The following is a 13,855-nucleotide window of genomic DNA, read 5'->3' on the forward strand; positions in this document are numbered from 1 at the left end:
CGCAGCTTAGCCTGGCACTACACTGCCGCAACCTGCCGGCTGTCGCCACAGCCCCGGTCGACGCCTGCACGCGAGCAGCACACGTGCAGCGCTGTGCGCTCATGAGCCGCGTGCAACGTTTGCCCGCCCCTGATGTAAACAGTAGTTGTAGTTGTATGATACGTGAGACGGTGGATGATAATGAAGTAGGGGAAAAACATTGCACTGTTAAAAGTTAAGGACGAACTAGATAGTGTACCATAGTGTATTAACGACTCGCTGAAAATGAATGAGAATGTGAGAGCACGTTGCCAGAGGTCTAACAGGAGTGGAGGGCACATAGCCCTGTAACACGAGCAGTTGAAGAAAAGGGCAAAGACAGCGTGTGTCAATCAGCGGGTAGTTACACAGCACTGTGGTGCTGAAACTTCGTTGCAGATTAAACTGCATGCCGGACCGAGACTCGAACTCAGGTCTTTGCCTTTCGTGGGCAAGTGCTCTACCACCTTTTTTTCCTTTTTTTTTAATAACCTGGGACCTTCCGCTTATTTTTGAGTCACATTACCATTTTTTGTATTTTTTTAAATTTGTTTTTAAAGAAGGTAGGAGAAACAGAAACCTTTATTATTCACAAAACCATAGAAGGTCCTTATAAATTTTAACTGTGCTGTCGTCCTACCCTGCAGCATGATATAACAACAAAGTCAAAGCGGGACCACCTCCGACACCCTTTAAAAAAAGTATTTACAGATATTAAAACAAAATTCGAAGAAACATTCCATTGATAACTGTGCAAGGGTTAGTTCTTCCTGGGTCGCATACTTGCGTAGTTTTCCTTAGCTGATCACGTTACGTGGCCGGTTTCACAACGATAGCACTGCTGCTCATCTTTGCGCACCCAGCACACCCCAAGTATATGGCGGGTCCGAAAAAGCCATTCCCAGGCAACTGGCATACCATTCCTTGTACTTTCGTAGCCCTAACATTTTTGTTTGTCCATCTTGCAAGTATTGCCAGTAATCCAGAACGCTCAGACGTGTGTCTCTATATATGTAATGGACCGTTACACCTGTGATACACGCCACTGCGTTCTTCTTATGGCGCGGAAATTACGTTACCTCCGGAAAAAATAGTATGTCGGATGATATTGCTGTATATATAGTGCGCCGCGTGAACGTTATTATCTTCCTTGCTTGAGTCCAAACAGCCAACGCCTCACCGCAGACTAGCCGGTGGTCGTTCGTATACAGCAGGCTGTTCCAACCGAGCTCCAGGGAGCCGGAGCGCTCCGGAGCGCTCACTGCGACAGGTCGGAGCCCGCGTGGAGGGGGAAAGCGAACTCACTGCCCCCTGGCCGCATGCAGCCGCAACTGACGCAATAATCCGTCTTCAATGACAGCTATGACTAGCCGTGGGAGCCCTGTACTTCTATTGGAGGATACCTTTCTATCCATTGGGAGGGAAGGTCGTGCTGTATGTCATAAAGTATTTAATTCTGCGAAGAGGTACAATATACGACGACATTATACACGTCTTCAAGTAACTGAAGAACTCTTGGATGTGGTACCACTCGATTACACCGCAACAGGACGTGACTTTTTGAAGCTATTTGTGAATCAGTGGACAATATGAATTTGCCGTGGGATATGTTCCATTCTGTAGCGACAGACGGTGCACCACAAACTATCGGGCGTCACCAAGGTTATGCTTCTCGTTTGAAAAATAAACTCAGGGACGAATTAGGGAAAGACATTTTGGCTCTTCATGGTTTTATTCACCAACAGGCACTGTGCGCTGAAACAATAGAGCTAGGTGGCGTAATGAAAGATGTCGTGAAGTGTGTGAATTTTGTGCGGCGTCACGGTATGAATCATCGCCAATTCAAAGGATTCCTGAAAGATATGGAAGCATAGTATGGGGATATACCTTACCACAGTACAGTTCGTTGGCTGAGTCGGGGAAAAGTTCTTGATGTTTTCTTTGCCATTCGTGAGGAAATATCCCTTTTTCTCGAAATGAAAGAGGAAGAAATGCGTTGTCTGAAAGATATAAAATGGATATCAGACCTGGCGTTCCTAGCTGACATAACTATGCATCTGAATAATTTAAATCTGTCATTGCAGGGCAAAGGGCAGCTAATCGTTGACATGCACGACCAAATCAAAGCGTTGATGGGAAAGTTACGTTTATTTGAGAGGCAGATGAGTAATGGACATTTAACGTTCTTCAATAGTCTTGCTTCTTTAAAACTACGTGAAGGTACTACTTTCGGCGATGACCAAGCAAAGTTAAAACAGCTCATCACGTCGTTTGAAACACGATTCCGACACATCACTAGTTTGGAAATGGAACTTAAGGTGTTCAGAACTCATTTCTCAGTTTCCTCCGATGACATTTCATCGTCAGTACAATTGGAGATTATTGACTTGCAAAATTCAACTATGTTGAAATTGAGGTACTACAACACGTTGCATTTTTCACGATGGTATCGTTCATTACAGCAAAAACATTTCCCAAGCTACACAACAATGCGGCTCAGATCATGTGCATGTTTGGATCTACTTACTATTGTGAGCAGCTTTTCTCAGCAATGAAAAGAGTAAAAAGTAAGAAACGATCGTTTCTTCAGGAAGCAACGATGAAGGCCATCCTCCGCGTTAACGCTGCGAACACTGTGACGACTGATATTTCCGATCTTGTAATGAAAAGAAAATTTCAAGCTGCAGAGGCCCAATAAATTTAGTATGCAATTTCTTGTAAAACAGTTGTTTCTTATTTATTTCCTGGACATCGTATTTCCTGGTGTAGTATGTCACCACATCTTAGCATCTAAGAGTATGAGGTTGTCGATCTTGTAAGACGCAGCTGGCACGTCAAAACGCTTGCCCTGCCGCCTGCCTCAGCCAGCCGTGCCACGTGCCGGCGTGCCGGCCCACTTGAATGGTCGCAGCGAGCGACACGGCTCCCTGGAGCAGGGAGCGCTCCGCGGCTCACAACGGAGCCCACTAGCTGGAACAGCCTAGTATACAGCATGCCGCATTGCTGACACATCGGCGAATCCGCTAAATGTATTGCATACATTTTGTCATTCGTTGCCCATTTCCGGGCCAGTACAATGTACCACGTTGACCTGACTGTTGTAGGTAGGTGGGGGTGGTGTACCGTGCGCCACATCACATGCCAATTAACGGCTGGACGTTTCCGTTCCACCCTGTTCCGGGCGACCTGTCGAAGAAGCAGATGGTACACGCCCTTCGATATCGACTGTCGGGATGTCGGTAAACGCTCTCGAACGTAACTGTGTTCAGAGTTAAACGTGCGCACATACGTTAACGGAGCCGATATATGGCCGACACTGACTGGAGTAGGATGCGATGTTGGTACTAGTTCTTCGATTATCCTCCCCGTGAGCGAGTGATTCCTGTTGCGCCACCATTTTAGCACAATATTAGTATACATGGCACGCGCCTTCTCGTGCACGTTCACTAAATCAACGCCCCCTCCTCGCACTGGGAGGGTAAGCGTGTTGTGCTGCACCTTAAAGAACTGTCCCAGGCTTACATAGTACCCAAAAGCCGCGTAAATCGCCATAGCCATCGTGCGCGTCAAGGGGAGACGGTGTGTCAGGTGGTACATAATGGAAGCGAGATAAAAGTTGACGAGTAACACTCGCTGCAGCGTATCCATCGACCTTAGGGCGTCGTACTGACGTGCTGAGTTTGAGAAACAGCCGTCGGCAGTTGCCCGCAGCCGTTCCGTCCCCTCCCCGCCCCCCCCCCCCCACTCCGTCTCCTTATGAAAGGTGATACCCAAACACCGGAAGGTTTGCACTACAGGTAAGGTTCCTTCGGTTCCTGGTTGTAGTCTACGCCCCCGACGTATGAATTGTGATTTTCCTGTGCGGTTGGTCCCGGCGGAGGTTCGAGTCCTCCCTCGGGCATGGGTGTGTGTGTTTGTCCTTAGGGTGATTTAGGTTAAGTAGTGTGTAAGCATAGGGACTGATGACCTTAGCAGTTAAGTCTCATAAGACTTCACACGTATTTGAACATTTTTTTGTGATTTTCGGAAGTTGTCCTCGCTGTCAGTTGCCATGCCATACGGCTGTAGCCAATCCAGTGCTGACTGGACGAGGAACACAATGTCATCCACATATGCTCTACATTTGAATGATAGATGCCGCAGAGAGATCCCGGTAAGAAGGCGGCGAAGGCCTGCGAGGCACGGTTCTAAGGCGATCGCATATAGAGGGATCTTCAAGGGGCAACACTGTCTGACTGATCTTAAGATCCTAAAACACTGTTCTCCCTCCATTGATTGCCTTCGCCGATCTGGCGTCGTGCAATAGCCGGATCACTGCAGTGGTCAATAAAGGCGATACACCCATCCTATTCATCCCTGCCGCGAGGTACACGTGATTCACTCAATCAAAAGCATGCTCGAAATGTACGGCAACCAGTGCCCCCCGGAACCAGCATGCAACCACGAGGGCGACGACGTTATGATAGTCTCCCAAGGAGGTGTGTATATTACGCATGCCGCCAGGACAATTCTGATCGGCATGTATTCGATCCGCCAGCGACGTTTTGATATTTCTGCCCAGTATGCGCATAAAAATCATGTAGGAATTGTTAAGGAGGGTGAAAGGGGCAATAATCACAAGGCCGTTTGCCACCACAGGCTTGGGTATCGGGATCATGAGCCCTTCCGCGAATTTAATAAGAACCGGTACTTCTTGCCGCGAAAGCTCATTAAACATGCATAACGTCATGGGTGTCGTAATGGTCACAAACGCACGGTAAAATTCCAACGGGAATCCATCTGGACCTGGGGCCTTGTTGGAGGCACCTCGTGTAATCGCTTCCTCCAGCTCCTCACACGTAATTTCAGGTAACACGTCCGCTTCCTCGTTCACACGCGTCGCGTCTGGGATCTCTTCCAGGACGTCCTCCAGCTCCGTCTGACCCTCCTCGTCGCTCGCATAGAATCTGCTAAAATTACCAGTGAACTCCTGTGCTATTCCCCTTTGTGTTGAAAGTGACGGCCATCGGAGAGATCGATCTCATGAATTAACGTCCTTCGTCTTCTTCTTCTTTCCTTATCACATTGGCATCGAGGGAACCTCGTTGGGCAGGCAGTCCTGCGACCTCGCTCGTATCATCGTACCTGCAATCTTCAGCGTCGCAAGTTGTACCAGCTTCGCCTTGACTCGGTGGACGGCCGTCTGACGTTCTTGTGCAGGTGGTTGAGCTAACAGTTCTCGGAGGGCCGTAAAGTAAAAGTCAGTTGTCGTGCGCTGCCATTGAGAAAGCTCCTTCCCATAACGTATTAACGTCCTCCGTAAAGGCCGGCCGCAGTGGCCGAGCGGTTCTAGGCGCTTCAATCTGGTACCAGGCGACCGCTACGGTCGCCGGTTCGAATCCTGCCTCGGGCATGGATGTGTGCGATGTCCTTAGGTTAGTTAGGTTTGAGTAGTTCTAAGTCTAGGTGACTGATGACCTCAGATGTTAAGTCCCATAGTTCTCAGAGTCATTTGAACCTCCGTAAAGCTGGCTTCGCGCAGTCGATCCACCACTGTAGTACAGAACCGTAAGAATTCGTCAACGGAGGCAGCCTTGCGTCGGCATTCTGCATCACGCAGGTGCGAGACGTTCATCTTCCAAGTACCCCTCCGTCTCCCTACCTGCTGTCTATCAAGGTTAACCGTACAAATGTATGACTCACGGTGTGTAAACGCGGTCGGTCAGATATCTGCGTCCACCGTCGAGATCAAATGGTTCAAATGGCTCTGAGCACTATGGGACTTAACATCTATGGTCATGAGTCCCCTAGAACTTAGAACTACTTAAACCTAACTAACCTAAGGACATCACACAACACCCAGTTATCACGAGGCATAGAAAATCCCTAAACGCGCCGGGAATCGAACCCGGGAACCCGGGCGCGGGAAGCGAGAACGCTACCGCACGACCACGAGCTGCGGACCCGTCGAGATCGCTAACGCTCTTGAAACGTAGGTCCGATCCAAACAACTCGCGGAATGGCTCGTAAAAAATGTATGTCCTGGTTGGTTGCGATACTTCAGGTCCCACGTATCGACTAATTCCATCCCGTTGACCAGCTTTCTAAGTTCTTGGCTAGGAGTGTAGTTAGGATGTTGGTCCTTTATGTCGAGCACAAAATTAAATCTCCACCGAGTATGCAAGCATCGTATCGCCCCCGGAACAACAGTGTAACCTCATGGGCGTAAAAATCGGCTCTGTCCCTCCTCTTATCCGTGCCCGACGGTGCGTATATATTGATTAAACGTATTCCGCCTATGGCCACGGTCGTACCACGGGCAGAAGGAAAACACTCCACTTCATCAGCACGTATCCGTTCCTTCAATAGCATCGCAGCGCCAACGCCTCTCTCGTCACACGGGGAACAGTAAATATCGTAACCGTAAAAATCCGAGGGGAGAAGCACCCGAACTTCCTGTAATAGTGCTATGTCTAAATCTGCAGCCTTTATCATGTCACTGAGCATCGGGGTTTTTACCGGTGTCCCAATGCTATTGATGTCAACAGACCGTATCCGATAAGCTTGTCCCATGGTTGTAAAGGTAGATAGGACATCTTTACGGTCGCTAATTCTTCCGTACACACGCTGCTTTCTTTCCAACGTACCCGCCGTCCCCTCATATTGTCTTCCGTTATTCCATGCTCTCTTCCGGTCTTACACCGGAGAGTTTGTCGGAGCAGTTCCTCCAGCATCGCCGGCCGGGGCTGGCTGAGCGATTCTAGGCGCTACAGTCTGGAACCGCGCGACCGCTACGGTCGCAGGTTCGAATCCTGCCTCGGACATGGATGTGTGTGATGTCCTTAGGTTAGTTAGGATTAAGTAGTTCTAAGTTCTAGGGGACTGATGACCTCAGAAGTTAAGTCCCATAGTGCTCAGAGCCATTTTTGACCTGCAGCATCATATTCGCCACGGGGGTGGGTCCTCTGACCAGTCCCCCAGCGTCCCATCGTTGTCGTGCGTTGTAAGCGCCCTAGCCTCCTCATTAGCCTGTTGCCGTCGATCGAACTCCTCCGCTATTTCTCGAGCATAGGAAGGTCGTGTCGCCGTCCCGCAGGCCACCCTTGCATCCACGTTAGGTTGTTCTTCTGTATCCATATTCGTCTGCCCTGTTCCAGAAAACGCCTCAGAATTTCCTGGTGGATCAGAATGGTCATCCTCCACCTTGAGGTGGTGCTTCGTCCAGCGTTTTGGTGGTAGCTGTCTTAGTTGTCGAGCCTCGAAATCAGAGGTCAGAATGACCTCTGGTTGGTCGTGGGAGACCTCGGAATCGTGCGCCGTCGAATTGTCGACGTCTCTAAGTGCCTTATCTGAAGGGGCCGCAAGCGACACCGAAGAGAAGGCGTCCTGTGACTGCTGCAGGCGATCCGGCGCAACGTCGTCCTTCCGGGGCTCGCCACGATCTGCCTGTGTCTGTAGGTTCCGGTATGTGTCTGCCTCGCGGCCAACGTCATCGCGTAATGCGGCGACATAGGTCTTGGGGAGCACAGTCGGATGCGGTGTGAGTCGTGGATCATCCCGTGGCAGCTGTAACAACATTCGTTGAGTACATTCAGAACGTACGTGCCCTTCCTTCCCACATCCAGAGCTCGTCCTTAGTTGTCCGTCGTAAATGACAATCGCCCTACAACCAGCGATGTGCAAGTATGACGGAACGTGTTTTCGTAGTTCTATCCGTATTTGTCTGGCGTCATTGAGGACAGTATACGTTTTGAAACTCGACCATTTTTCAGCCACATGGGATAACACCATTCCGTAAGGACGCAGGGCGTCTGTCACCAATTCTTCTGGTACTTCGAATAGAAGCTCAAAGACGCGGATCGTTCGTAGTCCCATGCCGGCGTGTTTAAGTGTAACCGCTCCAACATTCCCGTGATGATGATGATGATGAGCGTTTGGCGTCATTGGCCGGGAGGCCCCTCGCGGGGCAGGTCCGGCCGCCTTGGCGCAGGTCTTATTACATTCGGCGCCACATTGGGCGACCTGCACGCCGGATGGGGATGAAATGATGATGAACACAACACAACACCCAGTCCCTGAGCGGAGAAAATCTCCGACCCAGCCGGGAATCGAACCCGGGCCCGGAGGACGGCAATCCGTCGCGCTGACCACTCAGCTACTGGGGCGGACAACATTCCCGTCAGAATGGCAGAGGCGAAGTCCTTGTCGGTGTCGGAGCAGTAGTTCGTCACAAGCTGCTTCATTAATGAGCTTGACATAGACCACGCTGCTGACTATAGGTAAGTATATTCCAAATAGAACGTCACGTTCGATTTTTACTTCGTCCCGTATGTAACGTTCTATCTCGTAAGCCTTCAATGGAGCATATTCGTTAACAAAAATAAATTTCAGTGTCGATTTGCGGAATGACAAGGTCATGATCCGTTCTATATATTACTGTGGCACTTCGATACACACTTAACGTAAACACCCCTCGCGCACAAGTACGGCAGGGACGTAAACACCGTCCGACCCGCTGCGCCGCTGAAGGTTGACTGTCTGAGCTACCCAAGCACGACTCACGACCCGTCCTCACAGCTGTACTTCCGGCAGTACCTCGTCTCCTACTTTCCAAACTTCAAAGAAGCTCTCCTGCCAAATTTGCAGAACTAGCACTCCTGGAAGTAAGGATACTGTGAAGTTTAGAAGGTACGAGACGAGGTACTGGCGGAAGTAAAGCTCTGAGGACGGGTCGTGAGTCGTGCTTGGGTAGCTCAGACGGTAGAGTACTTACCCGCGTTAGGCAAAGGTCATCGGGAAACTAGAGGAAAGACGAAGGGTGGTTAGTGAAGCACGGGAGTTTGGTATTACTCACAGCGTTGTTTCACGCTCATGGTGAGTGTGTGAACCACGGGCATTGCTGCCCGAAGGAGAGGACATGATCGATAAATGTCTACGATAGCAGCAGACGATCGCTTCAATGCACCCACATGTAACGGTTTACGAGTTACGGAATATAAGGAAATTCCTAATCAGGATGACAATCTGGACCTGTGAAATACAGTTCTTCCGACAGCAACCGTACACCTTTCTCAGTGTCTAATTTATGATAGTGACCGGCATATTTTCGGAAATGTTATGCTTGAACTTTTGAGACTGTTATTTGACAGCATGAAGTAATGTCGTAATGTTTCTGAGATAGATTACGTTGAATATCTAAATTGAATTCTGCTCACTTGTAACGAATAGTTTTGTCCGTTGGGATAAGGGCGTGACATTCGTAGAAGATTTGAACTGCAGTACGGAAGCAGGAAAATGACGTACAACATCCTTAAAATCTAGGTAGGTCAAGAAACAGAAGTTAGTTCTATGGTGTGTGTAAGACTAGATTGCACATCTCGTAGATCAAATAATGTTGAAGTTGGTGGAGAAAAATTTGAGCAAAATATACGAGAACAGATACCAATGCTAAGGTTCTCAAACGATAGAGGCTTTATGTCAAGTTGTGATGAAGAGTTAGAAGACCTACTGAAAGAATTTTACAGCTACAATTACCACAGAAAGCGAAATTCAAGTGAAAATAGCAAGGACGAAAGCCATGGAGAAAATTAGAAGGGAGAATAGTGGCTTCCTTGGCATAAGAATTGGGTACGACATAATAATTGAAGTAAAAGGACAGTACCATAAAGAAAGAAAAATTATAAAGACCGACGAAAGCATGGAAGATATCAGAAGATGGGAAACAGCAAGAAGAATTCTGCTGGTATCATAGATTGATATGGAAACGATGACGCATTATACCTGAGGAGCTCACTACTGTCTAGAAGAATGACGTGAACTATAAGGTATGTTGAAAATAAGGAAGAGGAAGTATTCAAATGTGTTGTTATCTACGGATAGTAATAATAGAATAGATGAAGTACCGGTATGAATGAGGAAGTATCGGGCAGAATAAGTGAGGAAAGGAGTTTATACAAAAATTTTACCACGAAAAAAGATATATTCCCACAAAACCATGTACACATACACTCTGCAAACCACTGTATCTCGCATGCAGAAGGCAAATCGTCCAAATACCATCTGTTTCCTAATTCCTTTCATGTGCTGAGCGAAGAAAACACTTTCTGTGCGGTTCTGGAAAACTTCAGTATCTCTTATCATATTCTTATGTTCTCTGCACGAAATGTAGATTGCAGCGGCAGAATGGTCGCAGTGTATTCTTCGACTACAGGCTTTCTAGTTTTAGTATAGGCTTTCTAGTTTTACCCGACAGAATTTCGCGAGAACTACGACATCTTTCTTCCAAGGACACGCCTCTCTGACTTCTTTCGGCGTCAGCTATCAATCCTATTTGATAAGGTATCTACAAAATAATTAGCTTTAGCAGCGCAGTTTTTGTTACAGTCTACTGCCTTTTCCAGGAATTCTTTCAACAAATATAATGCTCCCATTCACCTTCCTTAACAGTAATTTTCTGTGTTCTTCCCATTTGGTATCGCATTTTAGTATTAACCATGAATAAACGGCTCAAGTTGTTAACCACGATTGTTGTATTTGTCGAATTCCTTGTCCTTTGCTTAGCGGTTCATTATCCACGGCAGCCAAGAGTTGCTAACTTCGTGCTGAATAGAATAGTAAATGACATTTAACAGTCAATTACCTTCTCCAAAAAAAAAATGGTTCAAATGGCTCTGAGCACTATGGGACTTAACATCTGTGGTCATCAGTCCCCTAGAACTTAGAACTACTTAAACCTAACTAACCTAAGGACATCACACACATCCATGCCCGAGGCATGATTCGAACCTGCGACCGTAGCAGTCGCGCGGTTCCGGACTGAGCGCCTTAACCGCGAATTACCTTCTCCTGTCGGGGACGGGTACGTTCACAGCCGCTCTTCAGCCACTCAATTCCAGAATTTGGCGATATTCATTGTAAAAATTTTAGAAAGTGGAAAAGGTAATGATACACTCCTGGAAATGGAAAAAAGAACACATTGACACCGGTGTGTCAGACCCACCATACTTGCTCCGGACACTGCGAGAGGGCTGTACAAGCAATGATCACACGCACGGCACAGCGGACACACCAGGAACCGCGGTGTTGGCCGTCGAATGGCGCTAGCTGCGCAGCATTTGTGCACCGCCGCCGTCAGTGTCAGCCAGTTTGCCGTGGCATACGGAGCTCCATCGCAGTCTTTAACACTGGTAGCATGCCGCGACAGCGTGGACGTGAACCGTATGTGCAGTTGACGGACTTTGAGCGAGGGCGTATAGTGGGCATGCGGGAGGCCGGGTGGACGTACCGCCGAATTGCTCAACACGTGGGGCGTGAGGTTTCCACAGTACATCGATGTTGTCGCCAGTGGACGGCGGAAGGTGCACGTGCCCGTCGACCTGGGACCGGACCGCAGCGACGCACGGATGCACACCAAGACCGTAGGATCCTACGCAGTGCCGTAGGGGACCGCACCGCCACTTCCCAGCAAATTAGGGATACTGTTGCTCCTGGGGTATCGGCGAGGACCATTCGCAACCGTCTCCATGAAGCTGGGCTACGGTCCCGCACACCGTTAGGCCGTCTTCCGCTCACGCCCCAACATCGTGCAGCCCGCCTCCAGTGGTGTCGCGACAGGCGTGAGTGGAGGGACGAATGGAGACATGTCGTCTTCAGCGATGAGAGTCGCTTCTGCCTTGGTGCCAATGATGGTCGTATGCGTGTTTGGCGCCGTGCAGGTGAGCGCCACAATCAGGACTGCATACGACCGAGGCACACAGGGCCAACACCCGGCATCATGGTGTGGGGAGCGATCTCCTACACTGGCCGTACACCACTGGTGATCGTCGAGGGGACACTGAATAGTGCACGGTACATCCAAACCGTCATCGAACCCATCGTTCTACCATTCCTAGACCGGCAAGGGAACTTGCTGTTCCAACAGGACAATGCACGTCCGCATGTATCCCGTGCCACCCAACGTGCTCTAGAAGGTGTAAGTCAACTACCCTGGCCAGCAAGATCTCCGGATCTGTCCCCCATTGAGCATGTTTGGGACTGGATGAAGCGTCGTCTCACGCGGTCTGCACGTCCAGCACGAACGCTGGTCCAACTGAGGCGCCAGGTGGAAATAGCATGGCAAGCCGTTCCACAGGACTACATCCAGCATCTCTACGATCGTCTCCATGGGAGAATAGCAGCCTGCATTGCTGCGAAAGGTGGATATACACTGTACTAGTGCCGGCATTGTGCATGCTCTGTTGCCTGTGTCTATGTGCCTGTGGTTCTGTCAGTGTGATCATGTGATGTATCTGACCCCAGGAATGTGTCAATAAAGTTTCCCCTTCCTGGGACAATGAATTCACGGTGTTCTTATTTCAATTTCCAGGAGTGTATTTAGGAAAATATAATCTTAGAAACATGACATGATTTATGCCCCTCTCAACTTGGGAAAGTGGCGTGGGAAGTCTTCAACTTTTATAGTCCTGTCCTCCTCAGTTGCGCGCAATATTACGGTATATTTATAATTTTTACTTATGGACCGTCTGACAGCAACTGAATAAAACAAAATTTTAGTGCCATATGCGTTTCGCCTTTATTTTCTGCAAGGCATCATCAGTGGCGGGTTGCGTGGACAATTTCCTACATATTACGCTCCTGTTGCATTTTTGGCGTTTTTCTTCTTCTTATGAACGCCATTCCACAAAACTATGCACAGAACGCTTGTTTTAAAGCCACGCGTTCATAAGAAGAAGAACAACACCAAAAATGCAACAGGAACGTAATATGTAGGAAATTGCCCACGCAACCTTCCACTGATGATGCCTTGCAGAAAATAAAGGCGAAACGCGTATGGCACTAAAATTGTGTTTTATTCAGTTGCTGTCAGACGGTCCATAAGTAAAAATTATAAATATACCGTAATATGGCGTGGGAAGTATTGGAAGGATATTATATGGAAAATTATGTGGTTATCGTGTGTGAGAAAGAAGTGATACGACGGTTGTATGTGTTAGGAGATGGTTGGGGATATCAGTTTGGCAAGGAGAGGGTAGTTTGGAACCTTCGTTTGGGATCGGTTGGGGAGGGTGTAATAGGTTATGGCTGCGATGTTGCTCGTCGGCATGGGACGAGTTCTTGCTACGACTGGTAGAGGCTGTAGATCAGATCCCAAGACTGGCGCTGTGCACGACGATGTGATTTAATGTTAACATACCGAGAGTGTACGTTCCCACAGTGGTGAGCCCTCAAGTTGTTTACTCAAGGCAAAAGACCATGAAGGTGGAGCTGCAGAGATTAGAGCACACACGATGTCTTACCAACAGTCGTTCATCCCACAAAACATTCGCGACTGGAGCAAGAAAGAGAGCAACTGGCAGTGGTACACAAAGTACCCTCCGCCACTCACCGTAAGGTAGTTTCGCGAATACAGATGAAGAAGCAGGTGCAAGGAAGGGTAGGTTTCAGAGATGAGTTCATTGTTTGGAAGGGGAAGACGGCAACTTGGAAATACAAGACAGGTTACGGACGATGTTGAGTGTAATACACTACTGGCCATTAAAATTTCTACACCACGAAGATGACGTGCTGCAGAAGCGAAATTTAACCGACAGGAAAAACATACTGTGATATGCAAATGATTAGCTTTTCAGAGCATTCACACAAGGTTGGCACCGGTGGTGACACCTATAACGTGCGGACATGAGGAAAGTTTCAGACCGATATCTCATACACAAACAGCAGTTGACTGGCGTTGCCTGGTGAAACGTTGTTGTGATGCCTCGTGTAAGGAGGAGAAATGCGTACCATCACGTTTCCGACTTTGATAAAGGTCGCAATGTAGCCTATCGCGATTGCGGTTTACGTATCGCGACATTGCTGC

The sequence above is a fragment of the Schistocerca cancellata genome, chromosome 7 (genome assembly GCF_023864275.1).
Source record: "Schistocerca cancellata isolate TAMUIC-IGC-003103 chromosome 7, iqSchCanc2.1, whole genome shotgun sequence".
Classification (NCBI taxonomy): Eukaryota; Metazoa; Arthropoda; class Insecta; order Orthoptera; family Acrididae; genus Schistocerca; species Schistocerca cancellata.